This window comes from Chiloscyllium plagiosum, unplaced genomic scaffold (assembly GCF_037043375.1).
Source record: "Chiloscyllium plagiosum isolate Xiang-an unplaced genomic scaffold, Cpla_swu_hap1 HiC_scaffold_29, whole genome shotgun sequence".
Taxonomy (NCBI): domain Eukaryota; kingdom Metazoa; phylum Chordata; class Chondrichthyes; order Orectolobiformes; family Hemiscylliidae; genus Chiloscyllium; species Chiloscyllium plagiosum.
This window is the reverse complement of record NW_028270167.1, coordinates 94050648-94060093: the sequence shown is the minus strand read 5'-3', so window position 1 is coordinate 94060093 and position 9446 is coordinate 94050648.

Below are 9446 nucleotides of genomic sequence, written 5' to 3'. Positions count from 1 at the left end.
GAACCAATATTTTCTAATTGTAATGGGTGTGTCTACCATGCTTCCAGAGACAATTCCATGCTGGAATGTCAGGGCATAAAGGTTGTGGCGGAGCTGCTTGCCTTACATCGGAAGATTCAGTCAGACTAAAGGTTCAACTTTACTGCCGAATTATTCAAGGAGGTTATGGACTGTTCAGGCATCAGTCACTTTACGACAAGTGAGCACCATCCTGAATCTCAGGGAGTATTATAAAGATGGCAGCAGGTGCCAAGGCTCACTTGAGCACTTATTGCCAGGATTACACAAATGATCCTATGTATATTATTTACTATTAGGGATGCATCACATGAAGGGACTCCGTTTACACCACTCGAATTGGCATTCAGACAGAAGCAAGAGGGCATTTAAAATTAATTATGGAAAAGTTGGCAGGTCCGAAGTCAGATAGCTTGAGGTTGGATTAAATTTCTGAGGTGAGAGAAAGATTCAAAAGAGTAGATGAATTAGCTAGACAACATTGGACGGTGGCACAGTCCGAATGAAGCACGAAGCAGATAACAAATCTGAAATCCGTATGTTTGACGATGAAGATAAATAATTTGTGCTGTTAGCAGTGGTCGGACATTCTTTCAGAGCAAGATTGAATTATCCCTATCAGATTGAGAAGAATTTAACTCAGATGAATTATCTGGTAAAGATATCAAATAGGAAAAAAGACTTTCAAGGATATTGTTTGAGCATGGTGGAATTGAACTATGGTAGGGAAAAGGAATCAAGGAAGCAGGTATTGTTTCCTGCACTCAATGTGAGTAATCAAGTCATGATGATTTGGATTTTGATGTGCCACAGAAAAAGGTTGAAGGATGAAGAAGTCCTGAGGGAATTTGATAGGGTAGAGCTCTATCTGTCCCAGGAGAAGAGAACTATATTGAATGATTTTTGTTACCGTGCTATGGGCACCTATGCAGAAATGGGAGAGGGAGGACTATGGCCATAGTCGATGAGGCTGACAAAGGGATAAAACAACATCCGTACAGGTTCAACCTTTTGAAATAAACGCAGCTTCAGAAGAAAGTGGAAGTTCATTGAGATGAATTAAAGCAAATGTAGTTTGCCAAACCTGTTTACTAAATTTGAAGTTACTGAACTATTCTGGAAAGACTATCTGTAGATCAACGCTATGACTAAATCTGACTCACAATCAATTCCCAAACTGAAGATTTGTGTGGAGAAATCTGGACATGACATCACAAATTTAGACTTCTTTTGTGATTCGGGTCAAAGTCAGAGAGAACAATAGAAGTTTCTGCTTTTGTGATCCCAAACGGGCTATGTTAATTTAAAGTAATGCCCTTTGAAATTAAAACTGCAACAGCTACTTTTCAAAGTCTTGTGAACAGACCTGTTGTAGAGTTGACTAATTGTGCTGACTTAGTGATATTTAGCCATTCGTGGAAATATCACATGGAAAATTTGGTAGAGTTCTTTGAAAGGCTGTGGCAGGGAACGTTGATCATAAACTTGCAAAACGAGGAATTGTGAAGGTGGAAATGGCATTCTTCGGGCACAGCAACGGAAGTGGGTGATAACACTGAGGAACATGAAGGTGAAGGCCATCGAGGAATTCCCAAGATCATCCTCAAAGAAGGAAGTATTACGAGTTTTACAATTGAGCGGATTCTACAGGAAAATTGTTCCAAACATTACTAAACTTTTAGTTCGTAGTTAGGGGGACAATCTCCACTTCATAATAACGTGGATTTCACTCCTGCATACATTACATCAACTGTGACATAGCTACCGTTGAATACAGCTGCAGCATCACTTTCGCGCTCTTATTAACAAAGGCAAGTATACCATATGCCTTCTTAACGAGGTCACCCACCTGTTCTGATCACAGACTTCTTATGCAGCACCATTCAAAGCAACGACGTTGACAATCTGGTAGCATAAGGGCTGTCTCACGTTGAAACACTACTCTCTACAATTTCACCACCACGCTAATATCTAAAACTTCCGTTATTCTCTTGAATTGTTTCCCGTATTCTGATTTGGTCTATCTTTGCTTGCAGTTGGGTTGCTGGTTCATCATCATGCTTTGGTATACATGGTGAACTGTAACATTATGCTGGACCAGATAGCCTTATATTTATCTGTACAGTCACTGCAGAAGACAAGTTGGATTGATTCATGTGCGAATCCATGTTTTTACTGGTCCAGGTTCTAATTAGCAAAATAGAAGGACTATACAAAATCCTCAGAGAAAGTTGGCGATACTTGTTTAATTGACTGCCAAGACTTTATAATATTGAGTAGTTATTTATTTTGCATTTGAAGAAGATAATCTAATTTCAGACACACAAGAATGCAAGCCCTCTTTCTCAGAACCAGTCTCACACACACACTTCTGCACATGCACACATGTTTTCACACATACTCTCACACAAACTTTTTCAAACATTCTCATTGTATCAAATACACGAACTCAAAGTCACACACGTAGTCTCTCTCGTTCTGTCTCACTCTCACACACAAATGTCGTCACATGCGTGCACTATCAGACATGCAGAAAGACCCGCTCACTCTCTCCCACATGCAGTCACTGACGCACATGAGCAATTCCTGCCTCGCATACATACGCTGGTCTTTATCCAGGAGTTCGTGTTTTCATTTTAATACTTATATTTTGACGGTTCATGAAGACTTAGGTGCAGCTGCAGATCTTTAAATAATTCTTTGCGGTTACAGACATCTGGTGTGCTCTCTGTGTCGAACGAAGTCCAATTGATCAGTGAATTGAGACAATTTGTGCACTCAATGTGCAATTCAATGACAATTTTCTGGAATAACGGGACGTTCATTTTCAAAGTTTCTCCCTCTGAGGGGTAACGCTACAGTACTTTACTGAGGATTGTGGACTATCGTGGCTGTTCGGGCCACGTGTCCTGTCAGCACAGTCTTCAAATCTCTACCCTCAATCCTTCAGTTCTGGGATTATTAGTTAAATGGACTTTCGCACAAATTAACAAAATATTTAATTTGTATGTTGATTCCCAGAATAGTGAGGGCCTTGTGGGAAATCATTGCAATTTGAGAAAAAAAATGGTACGTCTACGTCATTTGAAATCCAATGAATGCAAATATAACCTGATGCAAAGTAGGTTAACAAGTGAAGCACATAAATTATATCCTTCACCCTCAGAAGAGTTTTTCGCTGCTGAAAACAGTGCAAAATATAATTACTTGTCAGTGAATGCCTCAAGGCATAGAGGGAAAGGAGAGAACCAGAGCAAACCTATATCAATTCTAGACAGGTTCAGTAAACGAATTATGACTGGTGAATATTCGAAGCCAATGCAACACCAGAAACCCTTCGACCTCTGAGAGAGGTTTACACCCTTGATGAAAGTCAAATCTTATCACCTGGAAAAGTATTCAAAGCTGATGCATTTATAACTGCTTAGCAGGAGAGTAACCTCCTGCTGGTTATGAGTTATTCTCTGAAACTAAATACTTTAGTTTCATGTCCAGCTCATAAATTGGAAACGAAGCTGGGTACATACAGTGAATGATTGGCAGTTGGCTTAACTGCAATACGAACAAAGGAACATTGTAGTTAGAAGCGGGAGTAGGGAATTCATTCCTCTGCCTTTCCTCTGCTCGCTCTGCCATTTAATATTTTCAAGGCTGATCTTATCCTGACCTCACCTCCACTATCCTACCAAATGCCTATAGCCCTTTATGACACATTTAATCAGAAACACATATATTTCTTCCTTGAATCCATTGATTGATTCTATCTCCACTTAACTCTGGGGCAGTAAGTTCCATATTCACAAACCCCTGAAAAGTAGTTTCTCCACATCTCAGTGTTGAAGGTGCCTCCTCTAAATCTATCTCTATGACCTCATTTTCGAGACTCTATCACAAGGCGGAAAATCTGATCAACATATCCAGCTTATAAATGCCCTTTAGTATTTTAAATACCCCAATCAAATCGGCTCAATTTATTCTGAACTGGATGGAGTACAAGCCCGAGCTATTTAAACACACATCGTTTCACAGCCCTTCCATTCCTGGGAAATAAACGGATGAACCTCCTCTGAACGGCATCCAATACCACCACATCCTTCCTCAAGCGAGGAATTTCATTTCTGAGTTGATCATTATAAATGATATCTGAAGGTCCAATATTTGCTTCCACTATTCACTTCCTGTTTATACGCTTATAAAGGCTTTTGGTATCAGTGCTTATGTTTTCTGCTGACTTAGCTTCTCTTAGCTCGATTGATTCTGCTCTGAGTGAATCTTTGCTGACGTTTACAATACTCCCACTGCTCCAGATCTTCACTAACGTTCACAGCATGAAATGTTTAGTGTTTATGCTCTCCTTGACTTCCTGGATGATTTTGAACTATTTTACAATTCATATACTTCAATTGAGATATATTTAGCAACTCCCTCAGCATTTGCCACTGTTCTTCAGCTCTTCCAGAGCTTCATTTTTTCCCCAAGCTACTCCGACCAACTCCTGCCTTAGGCCTGCATAACTGCTTTCTTCCCCAACACTAAAACTCTCATATAGGACTCTGTCTTCACTCGAGTATGACGAGGTCACTCCCTCCAAGTGGATTGTAAACGACAAGTTCATTTACCAATGTTTCATCGTTTCATAATATCAAATCAAAAAGTGCCAATTCTCTAGTTGGCTCCGTGACATGTTGCTTTAAGAAATAGCACCTTACACTCTGAACAGGCCTTCGAGGCTCCCCTAACCACGTTAATTAATCCGATCAATACCGATGTTTAAGTCGCTCATAACGGCCATTGCGCCTTTCTCACAAGCCCTCCTTTTTTTCCTGGTTTATGTCATGCCTTACTTCATACGTACTCTTCAGGATTCTGTAAATTATTCCTATCAAGGTGTAGGAGTACCTTGCTTTTTTATTTCCATACAGACAGATCAAAAATGTTTGTCCCTCATGTCAATATCAAATCTCAATACAACCTTGATCATATCCTTTTTCAATAAAGCAACTCCTCCTTGTATCTTCTTGTCTATCCTTTCAGAATATTGAATATCCTTGGATATTTAACTGCCAGTCCTGATCATCCTGTCACCATTTTTCAATAATCCCAACGAGGTCGTATCTAGTTGTATCTATTCGTCTCGTCAGCACAAATGTCTCCTTCTGTGCTGCATAAACAAAGCCCTGGGTAGTTGCTGCTTGGAGTACTGTCATTAGATGTGGTCAGCACATCTTGGGAAGGACATATCGAACTTGCAGGGAGAACAATATACACGTATCAGTCAAAACTAGCCATCTAACTATTCAAATCCCGTGTGCTCATCCATTGGCCCACAGTCTTGGCATTGTAAGTGCACATCTGAATACGTCCTCAATGTTGTGTCGTTCAATTTGCAGCTATTGCCCCACGAACAACCTGACACCATCATCCTAAGAAAAAGACTGTCACTGTCCGTCCTATCTCATCCTCTGAACATTTTGTATGTCTCTTTTAAATCCATTCTTAGCCTTCTTCTCTCCAAAGAGAACAGAACCAAGTTCCTCAGCCTTCCCTCATAAAACCTTCCCTCCAATCCAAGCAAAATCCTGGCAAATCTCCTCTGCACCTGTTTCAATGCGTCCACGTCCTTTCTGGAATGGGGCGACCAGAACTGTACACAATGTTCCAAGTGAGGACACAATAGCATTTTGTACAGTTGCAGCATTACATCATGGCTCTGGAACTCAATCCCTCTAACAATCTAACACACCGTCTGCCTCTTAATAGCGCTATCAAACTGGGTGGCAATTTTCAGAGATCTATGTATTTGGACACCAAGATCCTTCTGTACATCCACACACTACGTCTAATATTTCCATTGACCCAGTACTCTGCCTTCCTGTTATTCTTCGCAAAGTGAATTCCCAAAGTTAGTCATTTATCTGCAGTGGATTTCATATCTACATTGAAATACATGGCGTTGGAGATTACTGAACTTGATTTTGAATCCTGAAGACGTGAGTCTCCAAGAGGAAGGCTTTGCAGATGTACCAGCACTATGGACTATAGAATGTTGGATAAGTTGTTAATATTAAATCTGAGAGAAGGATTCAAATGTTGTTCAAAGTTTAAAGGGGTCTCAGCCAAAGACACTTGCCTTTGGCATATGGAGTTAGAGCAAAATGCTGAAGAAACACTTTAGGTATGTCAACACCTCTAGAGAGACAACAGAGTTAACATTTTGAGTGAAGTGATGCTTCTTCAGAACTAGAAGAAGCTTGGAAAATAGGAATTTCTGCTGCTGATGCGTCGTTGGATGCGGGTCTGGTGGGTGGAAAAGGAGCGATCAGATAAGTAGTGAGGGAGCAGAGAGAGAGAGCGAAATCAAACGACAGGTCGGCCAAGGCAATTTTGATGGTAAGCCAGGCAAGAAGACAAGCTGTACTGGTGAGAATAAGCTCTCTGAGTTGGTAACAATGAGTTGGTACCAATGAATGTAACCCATTTCATGATAGTGTGCGTAGTGTTGTTCTACCAAGGAATGGAGCACTTTGATATTATTGAACTCGATTTTGAATCCTGAAGTCTTCAGGGTCTCCAAATGGACGGTTGTTTGCAGCTGTACCAGCACTATGGTCGATTAAGAAAATTAGCTTTGACAGAAATAAGTTTTATAGAGCGTTTCTCTGATTGTTTCCTGGTTGGTTGACATCTCGTGGGTGTGCACGGTGGAGGAAAAGCCTCTTGAAACAATGAGGTTGCACCAGTCGAGAGCAAATACTGAAGTATTCTCATCCCATATTACACCAATTTCATCCCTGTCCATTGCCGCCATGACTTCAGCTGAAAACTCAATTAAGTTGTCAGGCACAACCTGCTCTTAACAAGTTGAAACTTTATTGCTGGAACAGCACAGCAGGTCAGGTAGCATCCAGGGAACAGGAGATTCGACGTTTCGGGCACAGGCCCTTCCTTTGCTCTTAACAAAGCCATCTCTACTATCTGGTATTAACTTACCATTTTTCCAAGTGGATATTGTTTACCTTGGTATCTCAAGTCACATCTAAATGCTTCTTAAATGTTTAAAGGTTTTCTGCCTCAATCACCCTCACAATCACTGTCATGGTATTACAGAAGTAAGTCGGTCAGACGAGGTCCTTCGACCCAAATCTACCAAACTGTCAAGAAATACTGACTACAAATGTAACCCTTGGGCTACACAAAACTTCATTCTCAAAACAAAATGTGTAAGTCGACACTTGCCCTATTTCATGCACAAGGCATTTAATTGTGAACTTTGTGACATTTCAAGTCTTCATTTAAAATACTTTTTAAAAGGTTTTGTGATTTGCATTCTCAACTACCCTGCCGGACAGTGCATTTCTGACCGCCATATAACCCTATATATTTTGTAACATCTACTGTCATTCAAGTTCACCTGATGCTCCCTGGTGCAATTTATCTCCACCACTTTCCCAGGTAGTGCATTCCAAATTCTGATAACTCATTGTGTAAAAACGTTTTACTATTACGAGGGGGCATAGCTTTAAATTAAGGGGTGGTATGTATAGGATAGATGTTAGGGGTAGGTTCTTTACTCAGCGAGTCGTGAGTTTATGGAATGCCCTGCCAGTAGCAGTGGTGGACTCTCCCTCTTTATGGGCATTTAAGCGGGCATTGGATAGGCATATGGAGGATAGTGGGCTAGTGTAGGCTAGGTGGGCTTAGATCGGCGCAACATCGATGGCCAAAGGGCCTGTACTGCGTTGTATTCTTCTATGTTCTATGTTTCTCATCAACTGGCTCTTGCTGACAGACTTCATATTGTTATCAGCAAGTTACTAATTATAATTGGAAAACGATATCACTCTTTACACTGTCAAAATTGATCATAGGTTTAAGCATTCCAAATAGGTCACTTTTTAATGTTCTCTGCCTCAATGAGAAAATGACTAATCACTCTATCCTTTCATTGGATCCAGAATTCCTCCATAATTCTTCTAAAACTCCCTTTCACTCTCTCCTGGGCATTCAGATGTTCCATACTGAAGCTGCCCACAGCTGAATATAAAACTCTAAATGCATCTTCCAGATAGTTTTTCTAGGTCTGTCACCGCTTCATTGCTTTTATCTTCCACGCCTCTATGTTAAATCCGTAGTATTCTATTCCTTTTTCAATAGCTGTTTCACAGTGCCTCACAGCACTAGGTACCCAGGTTCGATTCCAGCCTTGGGCGACTCTCTGTGTGGAGTTGGCACATTCCCCTCCTGTCAACGTGGGTTTCCTCCATGTGCCCCGGTTTCCTCTCACAATCTAAAGATTAAGTGAATTAGCCATGCTAAAGTGTTCAGGGATGTTTAGATTAGGTGCATTACTCAGGAGTAAATATCAGATAATGGAGTAATGGGAATGGGTATGGGGGGATTTGTGTTCCGAATGTCAGTGCGGACTAGTGGGGCTGAAAACCCTGTTTCCAAATTGTAGCGATTTCATGATATTCTATGATGTTTCAACTTCCCTGGCAACCGTCTGAAATGCAAACACATTAACCCTGAAGTCTCTCTGCTACTATACGTCCAGCGAAGTTGTACCATTCAGTCTGTATTGTCTCTCTGTTCTGTCTATCAAAAAGCATCGTCACCTGTACCTATTTATTGCAACTTATCTGCCAGGCGTCTGCCGATTCTGCCAACATACGAATATTCCTTCGAAGATGATCAGTGTCATCCTCATTACTCACTATTCCACAAACCACCTTATCATTTGCGAATCCATATTCGAGTATTATCCTCTCTGTTGCGTTTAAGATTCTCTTCCTTATTCTGACAGCTATTATCATCGCGGCATACATCACATGTCATTCACTTCCTTCCTTATTTTCTCATCAGTATCCTTAGTCATCCAGATTCCTACTATTTTGGATGCCTCAAATTTATTTCTGATGGGCATGTAGTAAGCATGCACACTATTCAACTATATTTCAACTATATTATTCCATTTTTCATGCATTGTTTCTTATCAACATGCTCCAATTTAGATTTTAGACCCATAACATCGTTCATTTTCCAGATGCAATATTAATCATTGAGTGAGGTTTATATACTTTGAACTGAATATCGAAAATGATTAAGTTGTTATCGCTATTGCCTAACTGCTTCTCCACTCTGATGCTCCGCACTTGGCCTGTCTCAGTTTGTAGGATCAGATACAGCACTGCCCCTTTCTTTGTAGGACTAGAAATGCTCAGTTCTCGGAAGCTCTCCCGCGCACTTTACAGAATTTCACCCCTTCTGACAGCGCACACCCTTGTAATCTATCAGCCTCCAAAACAGCCATCCAATCAGATGGAATGCCGGCTGGCGCCAGTGCACGAACTCATTGCTCCTCACCCCCGCAGCAAGTTGGTCCACAGCAGAAGACAGTTTATTGATCCTTCACGTCCTCAACATTACTA